Here is a 24,208-nt window from a genome sequence, read left to right as displayed (position 1 = left end):
TCAGGTTGCTTCATTGTACGGATATAGTGCCAAGTTCCTCCAGCTACCTATCAAGACCTCACTGCTTCCCTGCCACTACACGTTGACGCTGTTATCCTTGCCAAAGTTAAACGTACCGGCTATCATTCAGGTGGTCATAATCTTCTGGCTGGTAAGTGTATTTACACCCAATGGACGCAGCAGCAAACTCGCGAGAAGCAATATGTTATGTAATGAAATTACTAGATTTAATAGGTACTTCGTGTCACCTCCACCGGCACGTTCGAGGACACATACATACCCAGTGGTTTAATAAGCAGACCTGACAGGGGTTATGTAACGGAAGCCTTTATCCATGACTTACTTCGGTAAGAAGTATGCCCCATTTACTTCTCATGTCACTGCACGTTTCATATAACTGGGCAGCATAATGATCAAGAAACATTAATGGTACGAGGCGAGTGGCTTTTTAACGGATGAAGAATTGCTACAGAAGGTCAACGGTATTCGGAAGAACTGAATTTGATCGGAGTCTAGATAGCCAATATGCACAATGTGGTGGGTGCAGTCTTCACAACGGAAGATAAAAGTTATTATTTAAGTAAAAATCATTTTACTGTAGCACGCTTTTGAAGCAGAATAAAGTGTATAGAATAATTTTTCCGAGTGCCATAATGGATCGTAATCCTGTACAGATACTGCTGAAATTTTGTGATCTGGATTTTTAGTGCCCTTGAAAATACTTTTCAGTTCTTAACTTAGAACGTGAGGCGTATGCAATAGATAATAGTAAGGAGAGGATATATTCATGTATGAATTATGTGCTTCATGTAATCAACGTTTTCGTTTAAAATGGTGTGTTTTCACAGCTGTTATAAATTCACAATACCAAATTTTCAGAAATCCCTAAAATATGGGGTGACAATCCTCTCCCACATCCACCGCCACCAGCCCCCGCAAACACCCCACCAAACACGCCACTCTGTCTATTGTCCTCTGTCCCTCTCTCTCTGCCCATTTCCACCTCCGCCTATTCTGGCTCTCCGTACTTTGACTCCCCCCTCTCTTCCACCATTCCGTCCACCCCCTCTCTCTCTGTTTATTCCTTCCTCCCACCACTATAGAGTACAGTGGGTTAAGTCACTTCGGCGGCTAAAATGGCCCAAGGTTGTATCTCAGTTTTAATGCTCCATCAGTTGACTACTCGGCAGAGGACGAAATGGTCTCTGTGCCAGACCCTTTGGTGTTGTAGACTGGTTGCTATTCTGGTGTTAACGGCTGCTCAGTGCGGTAAGAACTGTTTTACATTACTTTAAAATAAAATTTTGTGTTGTGGAAATAAGCTACAACTCAGGCAATAATGGTCTTATGAGTCATCACTGTATTCCATTGTGTACTACTATGTATTGTCAGTTTTGTTATACACGCCTGGAAATTGAAATAAGAACACCGTGAATTCATTGTCCCAGGAAGGGGAAACTTTATTGACACATTCCTGGGGTCAGATACATCACATGATCACACTGACAGAACCACAGGCACATAGACACAGGCAACAGAGCATGCACAATGTCGGCACTAGTACAGTGTATATCCACCTTTCGCAGCAATGCAGGCTGCTATTCTCCCATGGAGACGATCGTAGAGATGCTGGATGTAGTCCTGTGGAACGGCTTGCCATGCCATTTCCACCTGGCGCCTCAGTTGGACCAGCGTTCGTGCTGGACGTGCAGACCGCGTGAGACGACGCTTCATCCAGTCCCAAACATGCTCAATGGGGGACAGATCCGGAGATCTTGCTGGCCAGGGTAGTTGACTTACACCTTCTAGAGCACGTTGGGTGGCACGGGATACATGCGGACGTGCATTGTCCTGTTGGAACAGCAAGTTCCCTTGCCGGTCTAGGAATGGTAGAACGATGGGTTCGATGACGGTTTGGATGTACCGTGCACTATTCAGTGTCCCCTCGACGATCACCAGTGGTGTACGGCCAGTGTAGGAGATCGCTCCCCACACCATGATGCCGGGTGTTGGCCCTGTGTGCCTCGGTCGTATGCAGTCCTGATTGTGGCGCTCACCTGCACGGCGCCAAACACGCATACGACCATCATTGGCACCAAGGCAGAAGCGACTCTCATCGCTGAAGACGACACGTCTCCATTCGTCCCTCCATTCACGCCTGTCGCGACACCACTGGAGGCGGGCTGCGCGATGTTGGGGCGTGAGCGGAAGACGGCCTAACGGTGTGCGGGACCGTAGCCCAGCTTCATGCAGACGGTTGCGAATGGTCCTCGCCGATACCCCAGGAGCAACAGTGTCCCTAATTTGCTGGGAAGTGGCGGTGCGGTCCCCTACGGCACTGCGTAGGATCCTACGGTCTTGGCGTGCATCCGTGCGTCGCTGCGGTCCGGTCCCAGCCAGGTCGACGGGCACGTGCACCTTCCGCCGACCACTGGCGACAACATCGATGTACTGTGGAGACCTCACGCCCCACGTGTTGAGCAATTCGGCGGTACGTCCACCCGGCCTCCCGCATGCCCACTATACGCCCTCGCTCAAGGTCCGTCAACTGCACATACGGTTCACGTCCACGCTGTCGCGGCATGCTACCAGTGTTAAAGACTGCGATGGAGCTCCGTATGCCACGGCAAACTGGCTGACACTGACGGCGGCGGTGCACAAATGCTGCGCAGCTAGCGCCATTCGACGGCCAACACCGCGGTTCCTGGTGTGTCCGCTGTGCCGTGCGTGTGATCATTGCTTGTACAGCCCTCTCGCAGTGTCAGGAGCAAGTATGGTGGGTCTGACACACCGGTGTCAATGTGTTCTTTTTTCCATTTCCAGGAGTGTATTTTGACACATCGGTGTTCCTACAATGCGCTTCCATGTGCAGACAAAAGCGACAGCATCGTAGTATGTATGGGACAAATTTACGCGTCGCACGTGGGGTACAGGAGGCTGTGCATCATCTTATTCCATCCGTTCTAATTATCAGCTTTTTCGTTGATGTAGAGCTAAAAACGTTTATGAACGTTACAGGTGGATATTGTACACCGATAGTAGTACTCAAAGAGCCATTTTTCCTGTTTTAGCGGCTACAAATGTAAAACCGAACAGAACTTATGCAGTCCAGAAGGGATTGAAGCTGCAAAAGAGGGCTTGAGTAAGAGGAAGTTTAAACGTCAGGTAGCGAGGGAGCTTTGACTAAATGAAGTTGCCCTCAGAAATAAGATAAAAGAGGTGGGAAGCCCTTACAAGTGTACTTTTATCACCATGTTTTTTATTTTGGATACTGCTGCCTACGTAAAGATAAGCTTAAAATTAACACCGCTACCCCCACTTTTTTCAGGACTATGGTAAGATTCAGAAAAACTCTTAATGATGCGTAGGAACTGGAACTTGTCGAATACTACAGATCTTTGGAGAGATGCTGTTATGGTATGATACAGAATGATTTTGAAGATTAGTTCATGACTACTCTGAAGGAATAATGTAAAAACAAAATTTGACATAAACTTTATGATGGTCCGAAAAGACTGGGTTTATAATTTAATGGAGAGACGAAATCTTAGCCTTCGGATACCACAGAAAACTAATCTTGCACAGTGTTGTGAAACATACAGGGTGTTACAAAAAGGTACGGCCGTACTTTCCGGAAACATTCCCCACACACAAATAAAGAAAAGGTGTTATGTGGACATGTGTCCGGAAACGCTTAATTTCCATGTTAGAGCTCATTTTAGTTTCGTCCACCTACGCTCAATCGAGCACGTTATCATGATTTCATACAGGATACTCTACCTGTGCTGCTAGAACATGTGCCTTTTCAAGTACGACACAACATGTGGTTTAAGCACGATGGAGCTCCTGCACATTTCAGTCGAAGTGTTCGTACGCTTCTCAACAACAGATTCGGTGACAGATGGATTGGTAGAGGCGGACCAATTCCATGGCCTCCACGCTCTCCTGACCTCAACCCTCTTGACTCTCATTTATGGGGGCTTTTGAAAGCTCTTGTCTACGCAACCCCGGTACCAAATGTAGAGACTCTTCATGCTCGTATTGTGGACGGCTGTGATACAATACGCCATTCTCCAGAGCTGCATCAGCGCATCAGGGATTCCATGCGACGGAGGGTGGATGCATGTATCCTCGCTAACGGAGGACATTTTGAACATTTCCTGTAACAAAGTGTTTGAAGTCACGCTGGTACGTTCTGTTGCTCTGTGTTTCCATTCCATGATTAATGTGATTTGAAGAGAAGTAATAAAATAAGCTCTAACATGGAAAGTAAGCGTTTCCGGACACATGTCCACATAACATATTTTCTTTCTTTGTGTGTGAGGAATGCTTCCCGAAAGTTTGGCCGTACTTTTTTGTAACACCCTGTATAGAACCGTTGTGTTAATTGTTGTTAATTTTTGGACGATCACGCTTCACATTTGCGTCTGAGTGCTGTCCTTTATTACAGGGACCATAACATTCATGTACTTAATACGCCTCCAAACAGGAGTCACAAATTACAGGAAGTGGATCACTGCTTTTCAAGCTGCACCAGAATACGAGCAGTAGACCACCCTGCATAAGTAAATTCGCAAGAATTTATTGCTGATCTTTTTGAAAATGCTTATGAAGTACGGCCATAATGACGAAGGCAACAAAGGCGTGCAAGATATGCGGCATTTATGAAATCGATCGTCTTATATTCACCGAGGAAGACTTCCTGTCTTCGATTGTTACAGACAAAAGTGACAAATTTAATGATGCTTCCAAAGTGAAATCTGGATCTCTCCGAAGCCAATGTTCACATACATCTACAAATGAATCATAACCCGGAATATGTACTTACGTTACCCAAAGGAAATAATTCCAGTGGCAAGGACAAAAGATTGCCAAAAAAGACAGAAGAAAGGGGAGGAAATCAGAAATAGTATTCAAGAAGCAACAGGAATCCCAATCAACAGAACAAGAAATGAAGAAACCAAAGAGGAAACTGTTTTATTCAGATCGGGCAAAGACGAAGAAAAGCCAAGCAAATCTTAAATACGTCGAGAAAAATTTACAACGTTTTTAGTGCCCAGCTGTTCCAAAAAGTGCAAACATCCATCAACAGAATACTGGATTCATTGTCTCAACTGCGAGGAGTGCTGGCATGAATCCTCTTCAATATATGAATGTCCTCGACACTTTATTTGTGCTCTCTGTTAAACAGCTTTTCGTCCGATTGGAATATTTTTGCAGGGTTTTTCTCTGAGGACACAGAATTGTTCATTACAAAAAATATTGTATCAAAAGTAGCTGTTATATGCTGAGAAACAATGCATATTTTGTTTATGTACTCTATAAATTAAATAAATAAGAAGAACTGAATGACCCATATGGTTTTCATATTTAATAATAACGCGCAAATTTACCCTACTAGAAACACACCCTTACCCCACGGTCGAGTAAGACTGCGCATATGTATTACTTTTTTTTTTCTTTTACTAAGTGCGAATTACAGTTTGAAGTGTACATATGACGTTCGGACGCTGTTGTGTGATAATCAAAATTTAGATGAAGTCACAGTTGAAATACAATTGTCGTTTGTGAAGTTCCCTTCAGTATATCGCTAATTAAACCTTAAACCCACTTCATTCTATGTGTATTTCCTCCCTCCCCTGCCTCTTTCTATCTCATTCTACCTCCTTTCACAATTCGTCTCCTCCTTCCCCCTCCTCCGACTAACTGACCTCAACCATACCCATCTGCAGGGATCTTGCTGAACAGCATCCTACTTGAATAACATACCAGTCGAGCAGGGCGGATGCCAATGAAACACGTGAGGCTGTAGTCAGGCTAGTGTTTCTCTGTCCTTTTCACTCAGCACGCTTAATATACCGATAAGGTAAGTTTAATTAATCAGTAGGTTTCGATGTATGTGCAAAAGAGCGGAATTACACCCAAGAGTTGGCGATGTTTATAGGGGATTGCCTTTAACTTCTCTTAATTCTAAAGTGCTAGTTTAATTCATTCTAGTGATTAGCGGAGCGTGAAAGCATGGTCCCTACAGTTTCTGCTCCTCTTGGTCTGCATTCAGCAGCAGAGGCGGCTGACTGGACGCACGCTGGGGAATAGCGACAACCACCTGAGGCATGTGAGCGGCCGCCCGCTGTCACATTCACGGTGGCGGAGGGCGGTGGTGTGCGTCTTTGACCGAACTAGCCACACACTGGAAAGAAGGTATTTGTGTGCTGAGTTCACAATCTCGCTCTGTTTCTCTGAACGACAGACCACCCATCCAAAAGGCGTGTCCCACGCAATAACACCGCACTATTGTGCAGTAAACATGGTGCGCCTCCAAAGGAAAGTCTTTTGTGTAATGCCGACTGGCCAATGACTCCTTGAGCGTAAACATTGTGAAGAAAAAGTTGCGGAAAGTTTTTGCAAGACGGTGTTTGATAGACCGCAACTCAGAATCATTGTGAACGTTGATGTGCCGCAGGGCAGCCCTGGGAAGTTGTTAGAGAGAGGAGTTAGGATAGGTTGCCGTTCGGAATCTTAAAAATAAATAAGATAAAAAATAAAAAATTAAAAAAAAGATCAAAAAAACCATTAGTCAGTTTGGGATCGGCGAAATCAAGTGCACGGTCTTAGATTCGCCAAAATGGCAGTATTGGCGCTCTCACACAGAGAAGGGGCCGGAGAGTGAAGTATCAGGCACTTCTCCACACCTCCACTGTAAGCCATACTAGCACTTCTTCGCCGGGAGAAATAGTAGACAGACTAGGTCATTGAGAGGCGCAGAGAACTGTCTTCTTCACCACATCAGGATAAGGCAATTCAGGAGCAAATGGGTCGTGCAGTGCTAGCGTCCTACCCTGCCTGGCATCTCGCTGCACCTCGTCTCGCGCAAATGATGTACAGCCCTATCTCCTTTCTGACTGGCGTGGCGGCGCTTGAATTTCCGCCGTAAGACAGTGAACTATCAAAAAACGCCATAAATGGACTAACACATATTATATAAGTGTCGCAGCCACGGCGTTCTAAATTCTTGTGAGATGATAGGCACGTAGGTTCAGATTGATCAGTCAGTCCCTGGTGGCCGATCGACCATGATTTTAGTCTCTGGGGTTCTGTGTCTCTTTACTCACCAACCTTCCGATGCAATCATCGCCAACTCTTTAGCTCCGCCATTACCTGTTAGGTAACACGATTTCATCTTTGTTCGCTGTAATTTACGAGAACTTTTCCAGTCATTTCCCTCCGACGATTCATATTTATCACACTGTGTATACACACTAATTGTCCCGTGATGAGTATTTGACCCTTGCTGTTGTGTGCAATCAGATGGTTCAAATGACCCTGATCACTATGGGACTTAACTTCTGAGGTCTTCAGTCCCCTAGAACTTAGAACTACTGAAACATAACTAAACTAAGGACATCACACACATCTATGCCCGAGGCAGGATTCGACCCTGCGACCGTAGCGGACGTGGGGTTCCAGACTGTAGTGCCTAGAACCGCTCGTCCACCACGGCCGGCTTCTGTGCAATCATTGGGGTCCTGACAATAGATGTACATAATCTGAAATCGTTGTTTCGTTACATTAGGTGACAGTTACCATCAAAATGCAGTAATTATTATTCTTTAATCAGGGCAAACCACTACATTACACGTGTTAGGGCCAATCCTTTGCTTTGGTCTCCGTGCACATAGTTCCTTTACATACACCTGGATCGTAGTGGGGGTCTAGCTTCTTGAGGGGGGATGCTCAGTGCATGTCAGTGGCAAAACACATCAACTACGACCTTTCTCCAGTGGCGCCCTGCACCAGGTGTCATCAAACGTTTTCACTCCCAATCCCACTCCCACCTCTAATAAGAAGTCCGACAAGAACCTAGTTAATATTGCACTGTCATACAGTTGTAAACTGTTTGTAAATATTCAAGTCTCTAGTTCATATCAGTTACAAACATTTTTACTAAACAGATAGAGGGACAAGAATGTTACATAAAAGAGGGTTAAAACACATACAGTAACCCCGTGGGATCAATTGCAAACAGCTCCAGTATAAAACATACTATAGCAAAAATTAAAGCTTTAGTACAACGATCCTTACAGAGAAATATGCTGCGAGCGTTGCGTCGGATTGAACTCATACAGTTAACTAGGCGAGTATAATATACCATCGGGGAAGCCAAGAGAGGTAGATAAAAATTTTCCCATACTTTAAACGATGCATGGAGGCAGGAATATGATAAAAAAGCGGCTATCGGAAACTATGTCGTGCAATACTGTATGAATTTTTACTTCGGGCAAGTAACTGATTCGATAGCAGGTGAGTCGCTATTATCCTACATTCATCCCATGGTCAACTCGAGTAACAACGCCGACCATGTAACTAGCACCACCGACGAAGAAATGCACTGCGCAACAGAATTAAAGGATAACTATGTTGAAAAAATTATCTCCCACTACAACGCAGAAGTTCGAAATTTTGTTCAAAGATGTCTACGATCTGTCTCTGTAACGATGCAAAGGCGTGGTGCCTTGCGACGTCACACTTGGGCTCAGCGACGTATCAGTCAGGAAGGTGCCGAGACATGCGAAGAAGACAGAGATCAGAAGTTTATGTGAGGTATAAGGTGGGTTATAGATGTCACATAGGGAGCAGATTTTACCATAATTCTGCCTAACGCCTTCGTATACTTGTCACACGACATAAGAGTGTCATAAGCCCTCTTACACACAGTTCACACCTTAGTTTGAAGCATTTGCTGTGCAAGTCAGAACCAAGACGCTCGGCGTCGAAATCAAGCAGTTTCCTTATGGGTGGCGGAAAAAAAACTCTCAGACACAGAAACGCTTAAAATCAACAAGTACAGATCTTAGGGGATTTCATAAAGGGTGTCGATGAAACCACTCGTCCCTCAGGGAAATTGATTCGCACATATTTCACGTTCAAAAACGACTGTACAGTGAGATGAGCAACATATTGACAGTTTCTGACAGCATTCGACACTGCTGACACTCCACAGACTGTCGTTTTAGACGGTCAAATCCGTGGAATCAACGTGCCAAGGGAAGAGGTGGTTTCATTGACACTCTTAAATCCACCATTCAGCCTTTCAGTGTCGATTCTGAGAGGCGGTGTGTCCCAAATGTTTCTCTAGGCCACCCGTATGAAATCCACGTAATTTCAACGCTGGGCATAACAGTTCTGACCTTCACTGCTGAGGAGTCAAACGAAGGTGAGAAAAGTGGGTAAGAAGGAGTGTGACGACCTTCCCATCGTGTGACCGTTCCACGATGGCGTTGGGCAGGATTTTGATGAAATTTACTGCCAGTGTGATTCAATTAACCTAGCTTAGACCTTACGCAGACTTCCGAGTTCCAGCCATTTCTTAGCATGTGGCGACACTTCGCTGTTTGAAGCGTCACCGAGCCTGGAGTGTGAGGTCTCAGGGCGTCACATTTATTCACCACTACAGAGGAAGTCGTTTTTTCACCTTTGAGCCAAATTTCAAACTTCTGCGTCGCAATGAGAGACAGTGATGAGGTTTCAAAATAGTTATCCTTTAATTTTGTTGCGCAGTGCATATTCCACGAACAAAGACTTACCTCAAATCAATTGATAGGATTAGATGGCTTGAACGGAGAAGTTTATGCTCTCACTTGTAACGTCATAGGAACAGAGTTAACGACAATTTACAATGAATTATTGACGGACGTGGAGGTGTCACCTCACTCTATCGAATATTGGCTGTCATGATTCCGCAAAACCACGTAGTTGAACTCTACATTATTGCCGGTCCTAGATCAGTTTGAACAAATGTTATAAACTCTTCGCCCAATCCATAAATAATAGCGTGAATACGGTAATTGTGAAAGATATAGCTCTGTCCGAGGAAGATCTTTGACAAATTGTTTATGTGAAAACAGGTAGACTGCACAGTTATTGTTGATATGTAAATGCCGTGACGTTTCCGTCACATGTCGTTATGTGTCGCTTAACACTTCTATTTCCATATTTCTTCAATATGCACATGGACAGGTATGTGTCTACCTGGTCTCAGCGGGAAAGCCATCATTTTGCTTCAATGGAAACGTAGACCGCAGCTGCACGAAAAAGCTTGGATGGTTCTAAATTAGGACTCCAAGAAACACTTGTCCAAAAGGGAGAAGGTCGGATTCATAGAATCATGAATGTAGGTGTGCGTTTCTAGTTTTGTCGGAAGGGTACCGCTGGTCTTTGAAGCCTATTCCCCAAACCGCGGTGATTCCCTGGGTTGTTGTGGAGTACAGTGAATCTCGAGAAGCTGCTAGAACTTTGGAACCCGTTTTTTAAGTTCCCTACGCAAACTTATAGTACTGGCAGACTGCTGGTAGCACTAAACTTGGACGATAAAGAGTGAATAAAGAAGAGAACAGAAGTATTTGAAATATGGTTAGATAACAGGATTCTGACGATTGAATTTATAACAACCGATGAGAAAGTACTGAATAGATTTAGGGAAAAAAATTGCCTCAGCATGATGGAAGGAACTGATCACTTGACAGCACACATGCGGAGTCATCAACGAATCTTCAGCTGGGTAATCGACGGAAATGTGTGAGTGCTTTGGTGTGGGCGGGTTGGGGTGGGGTGCGCGAGACTAGACAGAGGGGTAGACGAAGATCTTGCCTACGGCAAGCAGGTTCCAACGGATGAAGGTAGCGGTAGTTACGCAGACATGAAGTCTTGCGTACTATATACAAGCGTGGAGAGATGCATCAAACTATTCCGTGACTCGAAGCCTGAAACATTGTTTTAGAAAAGCGAAAATCGAAGAAGGCAGTGAATCACCTGTAAAATTACAATAAATGTTGTCAACATTAAATTCATCGTACTGGAATTGCTCGTTACAACATTTGCCGTATGCTTGATCATTTTTTTCCCATTTAACCGATTTTCCATTGTGTAGTCAATTTTGACTTCGATCTCTCCAGTTCCACATTTATTGTGATTGCTATGGTAAGTGGCGTCTCGTCGAGGACATAAATTCATAACCACAAGAAAAGAGAGATCTTAACGATTACCTTAAATAACAGCGTTTAATTAGCATTCAGTCAGCACATACACTACCTAATGAATATTTTAGGGACATTTGCTAATGGGCACTAATATTTGGGTGTGACCACCCTCAGTTTTTCCAACGGCTTTAACTCCACTTGGGACGCTATGATTGAAGTGTGTGAATGTTTGTGGATGAAAGGTAGCGTATAGTTCCTCAAGCCCCGAGACTAGTATAGGTATTGATTGTGGACGGTAGGTTCTGAAGCTAATTCGACATTCGAACTCACGTGGAAGATTTACCAGTGCCTTCAGTTCAGGATGCTTGGCAGGCCAGTCCATATAAAGACTGTTCCTGTCTACACAGCAAATGTCTAAAATGTTATGGATTATTAGATTCTGCAATGTAATGCTGATACAAACACTTATCATCTCCGAACTGTACATCTACTGCACGCAGTACAGAATGCTGTAAATTGTGTTGATATCCTCACACATTTCGCGTTATCGTTAGCGCCGTAAGGGGACTATGCATTAATCACGAAAAACACTTCCACACCCCGACATATCAGTCGATGCAGGTAACTTTCTCCAGGTATTCGCCAAATCCCAATTTTTCTATCAGATTCACACACAGTATAGCGTGATTCACTAGAGTATATCACTCTTATCCAGTCATGAAATGTCCACTGTCGTCACTCTTTACACGATCTCAAGCGTTGCTTATGACTGACTACAGGAATGTGTGTCTTACGAGGAGCTGCTCGAACCTTGAAATTCATTCTCTTTATCTCCCTGCATTGAAATATTGTGTTACCAGACTGCTGGAAGTATTGTGGAATTCATGAGTGATATCTTCTGCTGGTTTCAAGCAAATTTTTACAACCATCCACCTGAATAGTCTACGGTCCCTGTCTGTCAGCACATGTGGTCTGAGTGGTCTTGCTTTAACGCATGGTTATTCCTTAGCGGTTCCACATCACAAGCTCGTAACCAACAATGGACATGGGCCGCTTTGAAAGGATTGAACAGCTATTGATGGATTTGTTAGTCAGTTGATATGCAATGAGTAGAGCATATTCAAAGTGAGTGAGCTCTCCTGCCGGCTGCGGTGGCCGAGCGGTTCTAGGCGTTTCAGTCCGGAACCGCGCGGCTGCTACGGTCGCAGGTTCGAATCCTGCCTCGGGCATGGATGTGTGTGATATCCTTAGGTTAGTTAGGTTTAAGTATTTCTAAATTCTAGGGGACTGTTGACCTCAGATTTAAAGTCGCATAGTGCTCAGAGCCATTTGAATGCTATACGGAAGTCACTAGAATTTCAGCGCAAGCGCTCGACGGTGGAGTGTGTAGGACTGACGCTGTGTCCATTCTGTATATGAGGAAACATTACACAGCGTGTTATCATGCAGGAAACCCATTTGAGGGTTTTTGTTTGTGCGAAGATGGTTCTATGGGCGGGGAAACGCCCACCATCACAGTTCTGATTTCTTCAGCCGCCAAATCGTGGCATACTGAGGCTGTAGTTTATCGTTCCGTGGTATCGCAGTCACGTTTATCAATGTCCCACGGAATGTCATGCAGGATCTAAACATCCTGACGCATCTGGCACCCTAGAACAGTGCTTAACAACTGGCCGGTTTTGAGCGCGAGTACTCGCGTGTGCTCAGGCACGTGCTCGCGAGCAGGTGCAAGGTCGCGGAGTAGGGAGGGATGGGAGGGAGGGGAAATGCAAGCGCACGTTTGAATATGGCCGCAGCGTGCCTATTGAATTCGCACCGACTGTGTAACGTTTAAAGTACTACGATCAGCTCTAACAGTCACTTCGCTGGTTAAGAATCATGTCAAGTCGCCGTTGTGTAACCCCAACCACGCTTTCGCAGTTCAACCCCAATTGGGAGGAATTGTATCTGTTTACAGAAAAAGATGGTGTTGCAAAATGTTTAGTATGTCACAAAACGCTGAATTCTTTTAGGAAATTTAATTTGCAGCGACATTATATGTCGTACCACGCGAAAGACTACGGAAGTGGAAAATGTGATGGACCAGATCGTGCACAGGAAGTTATTAAACTTAAAAGGAAGCTATCTGAAGAAGATCTGGACGACGAAGAAAAATCAACTGAGGCAGCTCTCAGAGTGAGTTACAAAATTGCTTTGCTTTTAGCAAAATCCCTGCGCCCCTTCACTGATGGCGATTTAATAAAAGAATGTTTGGTACTTGCAGCGGAACATTTGTGTCCATCTCAAGTTGAACAGTTTCGGATTGTGCCATTATCTAACATGACCATTATGCGTCACATACAGGACATGGCAGACGACGTCCAGAGCCAGCTTGCAAATATCTGTAAAGATTTTATGGCGTATTCTCTAGCTCTGGACGAAAGTGTTGATATCACTGGAACAGCGCAACTTTCCTTATTTATTAGAGGTGTTAATAGCGATCTTCAGGTGAGGGAGGAGCTCCTCGATGTAGTAGCCATGAAGAACACTACAACCGGAGGTGATATTTTAAGTAGTGTTGAAGAAATGTTGAAAATATAGGATTGTCTTGGAATTCTTTAGTTTCAGTGTCTACAGACGGTGCACCAGCGATGACAGGGAAAAAATCATGTGATGAGTGTTGTTGTTCGTACAACCAATTACATAAGGAAGCATGGGCTACAACACAGGCAATTTAAAAGCTGTGCCTTATTACAGCGACTTCCGCTGGCTTAGTCCTGGCGAATTATTAAATCGATTGTTTTGCCTATTAGATGAGATAAATATGTTCATGGAAATAAATAACATGAGTGTTCCTGAATTGAAAGAGCCTTCATGGAAATGTGATCTCGCGTTCTTAGCAGATTTAACTAGCCATCTGAATGCTTTGAACATTTCACTACATGGTAAAGATCTGCTAATTACTCATTTCATAGATCGAATACGAGCTTTTAAAATGAAATTGACACTTTGGGTTAGTCAGCTGGAAACAGGAAATCTAGCTCATTTTCCTAAATTATCATCCATGCAAGATGTTCACAAAGACTGTGAACGTTATTCACTTAGTTTAGTTGCCCTTAAGGAAGAATTTGATCAACGCTTTCAAGATCTGACAGCACTAGACAGTGATTTTGATCTGTTCTCCTCTCCATATTCGGCGAATATTGAAGAGATTCGTCCTGTGCTGCAACTAGAAATTATTGACCTGCATTGTGACAGAGAATATAGAGACAAAATTCAGAACAAGAAAAACATTTTGGAATTTTACAGACACTTCCCTCAGGATAGATTCCCTCATTTGCACAAACTGGCGTCTACAATAATATCAATGTTCGGTTCCACGTATGTTTGTGAACAACTGTTGTCTGCAATGAAATGTAATAAGACGCGCCTGAGAAACGCATTGTCTGATCGAAATTTAAACTGCACGCTGCGCCTACAATGCACAAGAACAATTCCTCCGAACATAGACGCAATTGTAAAGGGCAAAAAGTACAAGATAACCGGGAATCCCACACTTCAGTGAAACCTTTTATTGTGTAACAGTTCACAAATAAATACGAATGTAGATGCATACACTAAGCTAATTAAATTATGTGGCACGTGTACATTCTCCTTTATTTGTTTCATTTATCGCAGTAATCATTCGTGAGTGATATCCCTGCAGGTGGCCGCCGATTTACATGGACTGGCGGCAGCTGTTGTGTGCCCCACGTGACTCTCCCCACTCTCCGCTCTGGTCCGGTAGTGGGGGTAGCGTGCTCGCGCTGCTCCGTGCTAGCACCTTGCTGCTCACAGCTTGCTCCGCGAGCACGTATGATGTGAAGCCCTGCCCTAGAGGAAGAAATACTATGCACTTGGCTGCGATGGAATGTAGCGCCATTTCCGCAACGGAATGGGCTTGTTTGCCGCAAACAATTGTCCACAAGAACAGTGCGGCGACTATTGGAGCACAACAGACTCTTAGCACATTGACTATTGCTATTGCTTTCTTTGTGAAGTTAGCAGAGAGAGGCAGCCGACAGTGGTCCGCCCTACAACACTGGACACATGAGTGGCAATACGTCGTCTTCGCAGCCGAGACCCGGTTACAGTTACATATTGCGGTGGATGTAACGCTGTTCATAAGATATCTAAACGTTTTTTTTAAACTACCGCCACGAGTCACAAACTTTGTCAACTATTGTATTACTTATTTAGCGATATGTTTCGATTTCATACCTCCTCATCAGGCTAAATGGTATTACAAAACCAACTTTAAAATCAGAGCATACAGATGTTATGTAGTCTTTTCGTAAATGCTGTGGTCATATTTTTTCTTCTGGCGTGGCAGTCTCGTAGTGATGCGCTCTGTTGCCTACATTTCCGTGGCTCTCCGTGGAAACTCGGTCACAAACAGTTCTGCGCTACACTATGTTTGCGTGGTAGAGTAATGGTTATGTACGCGTTCGTGGAGAACTTGTTTCCGCAGCAATCGCCGACATAGTGCAGCTGAGGCGAAATAAGGGAAAGCAGCCCGCATTCCCGTTAGACCGCACGGCTAACCGGTCGGGAGCAGCTTGTTTACTTGCAATACAATTTGCGGAATGTAAATATCTAATTTGGGAATCATAACGTGATTTTTCCTGTCATGTTTACATGTTAGGCCTGAATCTATTTTCCTAAACAGATCAAATATCGTTTCCGAGAGTCACTTGTCTGTAACGATGGATTACCCAAATCCGCTCTTCCGATTGTCCATTCTGTGATGTGATATTTTTGGCGCCTTCATATTTTACTTTTTTGAAGAAGAGAAGCTTAAGACTCTTACCCATATGACACTGTTGTGTTATTCCCGCCAGATCATTATGGAAAATGACTGCGAAGTGCTCACTAGTTTTGTATTATCGTAATGAAATACTTTGGACATGCAGTAGCTAGGAATATCGGAATAAGTACAGACATTACGAGTAAAAAATAAATAATTTGTCTTCATGTACTACAGCATTAAAATGGAAGGCACTAATCAGAGAAGTGGCACCTATTGCAGCTTCAAATAATTCGTGACAGACAAAGGGATATATTTTCGAAACTCTTCCACTTTTTACAGCTTTTTTTACTTTATATCAAACTGACTTTATTCACTACTTTTATTCAATTAACTCTATTTATTTTATTTTTAATACTTAGTCCCGCCGTTTTCGTCATTGTACACAAAATACAGAATAAGATATCTTTATAATCGAACATCACACCTGGATATCCAGAGAACCTTGTGGTTTTTATCTCGGTTCTTGTGAACCACACGGGTGGTTTAAATAGGCCTGTATCAACCCACACGTTGTGAGGTACTGAATGTCCTGTCGCCAGAAAATGACTTTGGAGGTGAAAGTTTGCCAGTACCAGAAGGAAGGTACCACAACTTTCAAATCAAATTGCTACGAAGTACAACACGGTTGACACCAATTCGTTTTCTTTTAACGGTCTCCCAGTAGACGAACGTAACCAATTTCCAAGCAATGATCGGTTCAGCTGAGGCAGAGGACATAGGCGAGTCCATGTAAAGAAGCTCTCTCCATTATGGAGCCACTTCCAGCTTGCACAGTGCTTTGTTGACTACCTGGGTCCTTGGTCGCGTGTGGTCTTGTCACAGTCGAAACCTACTATCAGCGTAACAACTGATATCTGAACTCATCTGATTAGGCATGCATCTACTTCCGAGGAATGCAAAATTATTCTGTTAAGTTGGTTCAAACAGAGAAATTTTTTTAAAATTTGACTCGATTTAGTAACCTGTTAAATGACAAAATATATGCTTTAGAGCTAGAACGATTTGTACTACTTGTAATTGCTGTCAGCCTTTGCAGTATATTAATTTTTGCCGCTACAGTGACCATTACGGCATTACGCTTGCTGTTGTGTACCTATCTTTAGTTTTTCTAATGCTGCTGGAACAACACATTAGGGCTCAGAAGACGGTGGAACACGAAGTACCACCTGGTCGCACAGGGGATATAAAGATCAAAGCTAAAATTTCACTCGCTGACACTGACAGGAAAACAATATGACTGGTTTGCTTGCAAGAACTTATATGACGAGATGGCACATAAAAACTCACACACTAGCGTAGTTTAGAGTGCCTCTCTTCGTTGCAGAATTTTTATGAGCTAACCGTCATTAATTTTTCATTCGATGGCACTTTTGTGCAACACAAGATTGGGAGGCTACACTTTCGAAAATAGTATTCCCGTGTAATATTGCGTCGTAAGTATTCATTACCTGGTACTTGAAGAATTACGACAACGCTAAGAATACTAACGTGTCACAAACGCGGGAGTCAGCTGTCGATCGTGTGTTTTCGGATGTCTTCGGCCTTTTTCGGGTAGCCTCGTGGGCAGCTCTCTCGCGCGGCCCAGTGTTAGGAGAACATAAAATCAGAGAAGGTCTACGGCTGTAACCTCCACCCAGACCACGCCCTGTCCCGCCCACAATATAGGGTAGCGAATAAGGACATCTCATTGGCTGAGACGCTCGTCTCCGTCCGTCTGCGTGGCCGGTGCCAGAGGAGCAGAAGGCCATAGGAGGTAGGTAATCCCGGCGGCTGCCTTATCGACGCTCTGTTACGTTGCCTTCAATTCTATTTGATCTTAAGCAGCCACTGAGATCGTCATTTTCAAGTAGGTTTCTCCAGTCAGGCTTAAATATCAGCAGTATGGCAAGGACTGACTTTAAACAGGATTTGTCAGAATCGATCGCTGACATTTGCAACCACTCTCACATAAAACAATTATCTCAAATTAATTATTTATTTGTTATTAATAATTAATAGTTCAATAGTTTTCAGAAAAGCGGTACATTAAGAAGAATAGATTAATATGTAAGATTAAGTATAATACACAGTTATCTATTAGTGATGCAAATACTACACGTGAGACCACCTGTGACAGTGTACGTACAACACTTATCTATATGTTTACAAATTACTGAGAGTAAAATTGAAAGCATTGGCTCTGCTTTTTTTCGGAAACATACGTTACTGTAACGCTCACATTGCATTGCGATGTGAAGTTATTTGATTTGTATCTCACTGTTCATTTAACTGACAGGGCTTGAAGGTCACGTCCTAAATTACAAAAGATAGATTTTATTGCTCAAGGTATTTAAACTGAAAGGAGAGTTCGGGATTTCATAGCGTTTCTACAATAGGAACTAAAGCGGTGAGAAATAATATGATACATTACTGCACCGTTGGTGGTAGGGTTGGGAGTGGGGTCGCGTTACTTGTCGGAAGCGGGGGATTGGTGCGAAGAACACAACGGTTGGGTTTTGTCTAGTGATCAGGGTGTGGTTAGGCTTGTACTGACAGTAGGTGTCGGAATCGAGTGCGATATAACTGCTTTTTGTCGTAGCCTGATCCAGGGTACTTTGCGCATGGGACTAATGTCTGACGTGTTGTAAGCGCTAAGGTTTTCAAATTCATTGTATTAAAGGTGAGCTGTCAGTTCTTCGATTCGGAGAAAACAGTCGTTATCAGAATTGAATACATGTTCATAACATGGCCGCTGTCGGCTTTTACGGCTTCTTATAGTGGATAGACAGATCATAACGCAGAAAGTCACGCGTCAATTTAAGCTGACGAGCCACAGGTACAAAGCACACTGCCATCCAGAACAACCTCATCTTTACTTTATTCAAACGCTACTGTAGCCAAATGAAGCTCTCCTTCCGGTACTTCACAGGGCGTAGAAATTAAAACAGGCTCAGATGCATTCGCAGGACAATGCCACCTAAAGAAAGGTAAGTCCTGGTACAATGTGGTGTCACCGATGGTGAGGTACGTGTATGACGATAACTACAGCAAGTAATGAATTCGTTTGTCAACAGGGCAAGTTTAGACGGAGGCTGGAGGCTAGAGCCATGTTTCTGGCGGGTGTGGGGGGGGGGGGGGAGGTGAGAGGGGGAAGTCTGTAAACAATATCTACGTATAATACTTGCAAAATTATATTACTATACGACACAGAGTTGAGATGATATGGCGTCACAGACCTTTGTATGAATGAAAAATTAACTTCCCTTTCAAATGTCGTGTAATATAAGTTGAACGTCAGTCATGACTTTTTAATTTATTAGTTCTTTATTACTAACTTTATTTGGAACACACTTTGCAGGCAAAGTATCTACATACACCAATGTATATACAGTCGTGCTCAAAGTATCCGAACGACTTAAATTACATTCCGTTTAATTCGCATAGAACCCTCATAACGCAGCTCTCTAGCAGGTCCTCTATTCGCTCCTCGGTACAGTCGTTTTACTATTGTAAATGGTCCCAACTTATCACTACTAGAAAACACTGCTCTGTATCGCAATAACTCAAGATGTAAAGTAATACCACGATACTACAAGAATCAGGGAACACCATACCACAGATAAGACTGTCCTTAAGGCTTGTAAGCTCACATTTATTACAATAAATGACATACGGTACCTGAAATATTATCACTCCGATTATTACGTCAGATTGATAATGCACGTAGTACGTTCGTCGTATTCATGATTTCCTCTTGAAAGTAACATACCGTACTTATTATTTAACACAAAATGACATTAAAAATTTAAGTTATTCATGAGCTGATAGTTGAGAATATGTATGAACTTAAAATGACATCATGAACCGTCTCGATCTGCATATGGATTCAACCAAGGTCATGCAGACTAAGCAAAGATTTCGTGACTGACGGAAACTTACATAATGTAAACGTTCTTAACGGACGCAAATTCCTACCCAGCATCTATTGTCCCTGTTAACAAACTACGAGAGATATTAAATATTGCTTCTTCACAGGTAATTTACTTAAAATGCCGTGAGGTAAGGCTTTGTGTTGGATAGGGATTCTAACCCACAACCTATTCGGATTGTTATCGAAGATCAATCAACTGTGACATATCGGATTTTCTCGGCAGTATCCAGATGTTTTACCTGAAATGACGCGAAGAAACATAAATATTTTTCCTTCCCAGGACTCCAACCCTGCACCTATCGCTGTTATATTCTACAGAATACGAACGTTAAATATGGGTTTGTTACGCCAGCAGCGACATGTGAGCATATTTGACCTAGAAAGTATAAGACGAAGCGTTGAGTGCTGACTGATAATCGGACCCCACACTTATCGTTGTTGACTATACGCAGAGAGAGGTCAGCTACCGAATTTTTCTCCACCAGCAGCTTGAAATAACATCCTTGAACTCACAGTTAGCTAGCAAATAGTTTTCTGTCTCACTAGGAGTCCAAAACGTCAGATATCGTTAGTGTTGACATCGAACGAAAATACATTGAAAATCAAAATTATTGTCCACCAGCAGATAGGTGTTCTCATTCTAGAGCTTGATAATACATAATGGAAACTTTAGAGCTGGGCCAGGGTTCGAATATGTGGAGATGTTGAGGAATCTGCAGTTTTGAACAAACAACAAATAGTAGTATTGTCACGAAGGGATCAAATTGCACGTTAAGTGCGGTCTGAGTTGCATTCCCAGTTGAGAACCAATTTTATCGACATACAGAAGCTCAAATAGAAAATGGAGTAAGTGTCCTGTGACCCTAAATAGCGTTTGTTTCGTCACTATAAATAAATAACTAGTATGAGAAAGGTTACTGGTGATGGAGTTTTTACATGTCACCACTCCCGACTTTATTATGGTTCAACCTAATGTCTACTTGGTAGAGAAAGAATATCATGTTTAATGTGAATTTCAGACCACAATGCCATTATACTATCTTCACTTGACGTACCCAGTAGGGAGGAGAATCTGTCTCTCCCTACCGAAAATCATCGGCAGAAGTCGGAATCTAACGCAGGCCATGTTTATACGAATCTATCAGAAATCCAACAGACCACCAAATACTCTTCTCTATTGTACATTTTTTTTTTTTTTTTTGTAAAGCCGTCGCGCCACACTGGATGAGAATTCTAACACACGCTCCCTGTAGCTGTTTGCAGCAAGTTCAGTACATTCATTTACTTGTTTGAACGAATCGCCATGAACTTGCTGCCTTGTTACCCAGTGCATACATTCGACTCTATTTTTTAATCACCGACATAAAATCAAGTAACTGCCACCTACACAGAACTGCCAACAGTGTAGGATGCAGAAATTTAAATATTAAGTGTTCTTTTCCTCTGTAGCTACCCTATTGCGCTATCTGTTTGTTGAAAACGTCGTGCAGTGCAAAAGAAAAGCTGTAACTGTATGTCTCTCAGAAGTCTACATCCGGCCTTATGCATTATCTCACAACACTGTGTAATTCAGATGTTCTGGAGGAACTGTTGTTGACTTCTGGAGCTGTTGTAGCTGCGGTTCAGTTAGTAGTATAACGATAAGAGCAGTCGACTTTTGTCGGCCGTGGTGTGCGGACCTCCGCCGTGTGCCGTGCGCTGCGGTCTGCTGCAAACCGCTCGGTAAGTAAAGCGCCTGTTGCAGTAGTTGGTTGGTTGGTTGGTTTCGGGGAAGGAGACCAGACAGCGAGGTCATCGGTCTCATCGGATTAGGGAAGGATGGGGAAGGAATTCGGCCGTGCCCTTTCAGAGGAACCATCCCGGCATTTGCCTGGAGTGATTTAGGGAAATCACGGAAAACCTAAATCAGGATGGGCGGACGCGGGACTGAACCGTCGTCCTCCCGAATGCGAGTCCAGTGTCAAACCACTGCGCCACCTGGCTCGGTGTTGCAGTAGTTAGCTGCGTTAGTTCATACTCTTGATGGATTCATATTAGAAAGAGAGATGGATCAGCCTGATAGAAGAGATACATTGATATTAGTTTTTGACCAGAAAGGGCAGAGACCGAATTCGTTAGAAATTGAGACATGGCTAGAGGACGTTGTGAAAATTTCGTTTGAGAATATTATAGGTATTAACCTTTCAATTGTGAGTAGCATCGTGTATGTTAAGATTAAAAACAAGGAACTGTGTGACAAAATTGTTGAATCTAGTGGAGAAACATTTAACTTCAAACATCACGATGGCAGTATTAGTGAAGTTCGTGTTATGCATCCTGGCTTTGAATTAAGGACTGTCCGTATCATTGAGCTACCATTTGAAATCACCACTGAGCAAATCAATTCGGTTATAGCTCCTAATGGGAGAATAACTAGCAATTTTGCAAAAAAATGGTCCCCTGCTCACACGTTCCCCCTCTTCAATGGTATCAGGCAATTGCGAGTTGATTTACACATGCACATACCCTCGTATATAAATGTTTGTGGTTATTGGGCTATAGTGTCTGGCGGCGGTACAGACCATGTCCGCTCGCAGTGTATACAACGCCGAGTGGCCCAGCTACCTGCGGGCGAAGCAGTGAGACCCCCAGCCATGTCAACGTTGCCTTTAACTTAAGTTGCGGCAGCCGCTGGACAATTCCATACACGTCACGCTCCTGACGCTACTCAGGATGATACTTCTCGCGACAGTTAATTGATAATGGAAGTTAGCGACTCGACGATGACAACACAACCAAACAGTCAAGAAAACGAGCCAAATATCTCTGTTGAAATAGAACAAACCCGTTAACCGATTATAGTCATTCAGAATGAGAAGTCTCCAGAAAACAACAAGTAAACCGACCCATCACTTGGCAGCGAACAGGACCGACCACACGAAACCCAAGAGGCAATGGAAAACGTTGAAACCGCCCAAAGAGTCAGTCCTCTAAGGAAACATAAAAAGAGGAGACTAGCTCACAAGGGCGCTGAACAGCTGGCACCGCCTTTGTGAGAAAAAGGCGTGGCCGGGCGATTTTAGGCGCTTCAGTCTGGAACCACTCGACCGCTACGGTCGCAGGTTCGAATCCTGACTCGGGCATGGATGTGTGTGATGTCCTTAGGTTAGTTAGGTTTATGTAGTTCTAAGTTCTAGGGGACTGATGACCACAGCAGTTAAGACCCATAAGTCTCAGAACCATTTGAACCATATGAAATACACCATGCTCCATGTCAACGGACCATTCGTCTCACGAGAAATTTAAGGTTCTAGCAAATTTCGATACAGAAAAGGTTTTCCCTGAGACCAGATATGCAGAAAAAGAGACATCGAAAGCTAATCAACAGAAATACTGGGCTGATGAATCGGACGAAATGAACCAAGATGAAGAATTGAATGAAACTGAAGGAACGGGACAGACTCCTGCCCCATGAGACCAACTGAACATAATTGATACTCGTTGTCGGAACATACGTGTGAGAAAGCATTTTCGTCCGGCAGCACTTCGTATGACGAATATTGACTTCGGTAATGAATAGGACAATATGAACGCGGCACAAGCCTACAAAATTGCCACGTTGAACATTAATAAGATACGCTCCTCCCTGCATTTACACCATCCGCAAGACTTTCTATATGCAGCTGACGTTGATGTACTACTGTTACAGGAAGTAACAGATATTAAATTAGAAATGATACTTGGATACAACGCCATAATAAACCCCGGTATCCATGCAGAGCTGGGAACCGCCATTCTCACGAAAGAAGGCATCCGTGTAACACAAATAGAAAAGCTTTAAAACAGTAGAGGAAATGCAGTGACTGTTAATAACGAACGCATCATCAACGTTCATGCACCGTCAGGCAACAATAACAGGCGTGCTAGAGCGAATTTTTTAAAAGTGGAATCGTTCCTCTATTCGTTACACGCCAATGTTATATAATCCTAGCCGGCGATTTTAATTGTGTACTTAGTCCGAAAGACCAGACACCGAATTTCAACAAGTCCGTAGAACTGGAAAAAATAGTCCACCAATTGCAGTTAACCGATACCTGAAAACATACCCATGGCGCACAGCCCGGTTTCACATGTTTTATCAGACCTTCAGCAAGCAGGCTAGACGGAATTTACGTCTCGTCCAACCTTAAGAACCATGTACGGCAGTCTGAGGTCTGGCCAACTATGTTTTCTGACCACGCCGCGTACATCACCACAGTAAATTTGGGAAAACAAGAGACTTAACGAGCGAGGGGAATATGGAAACTCAACATTCAACATCTACAAGATGAGGAATAGCGCGTGGCATTTACTAATGTCTGGAAAAAATGCGAGAAACGATTCCCGCTATACAATTCTGCCATAGATTGGTGGTTACAATGTGCTAAGCCTAAAATAAGAAGAATGCTGAGCGATTCCTCACGACAGAAATGCTTCTGGATTAAAAAGACGACTGAGTTTTATTTTAGTGGCCTT

Source organism: Schistocerca nitens, chromosome 3 (assembly GCF_023898315.1).
Source record: "Schistocerca nitens isolate TAMUIC-IGC-003100 chromosome 3, iqSchNite1.1, whole genome shotgun sequence".
Taxonomy (NCBI): domain Eukaryota; kingdom Metazoa; phylum Arthropoda; class Insecta; order Orthoptera; family Acrididae; genus Schistocerca; species Schistocerca nitens.
Note: the sequence above shows the minus strand (reverse complement) of the source record.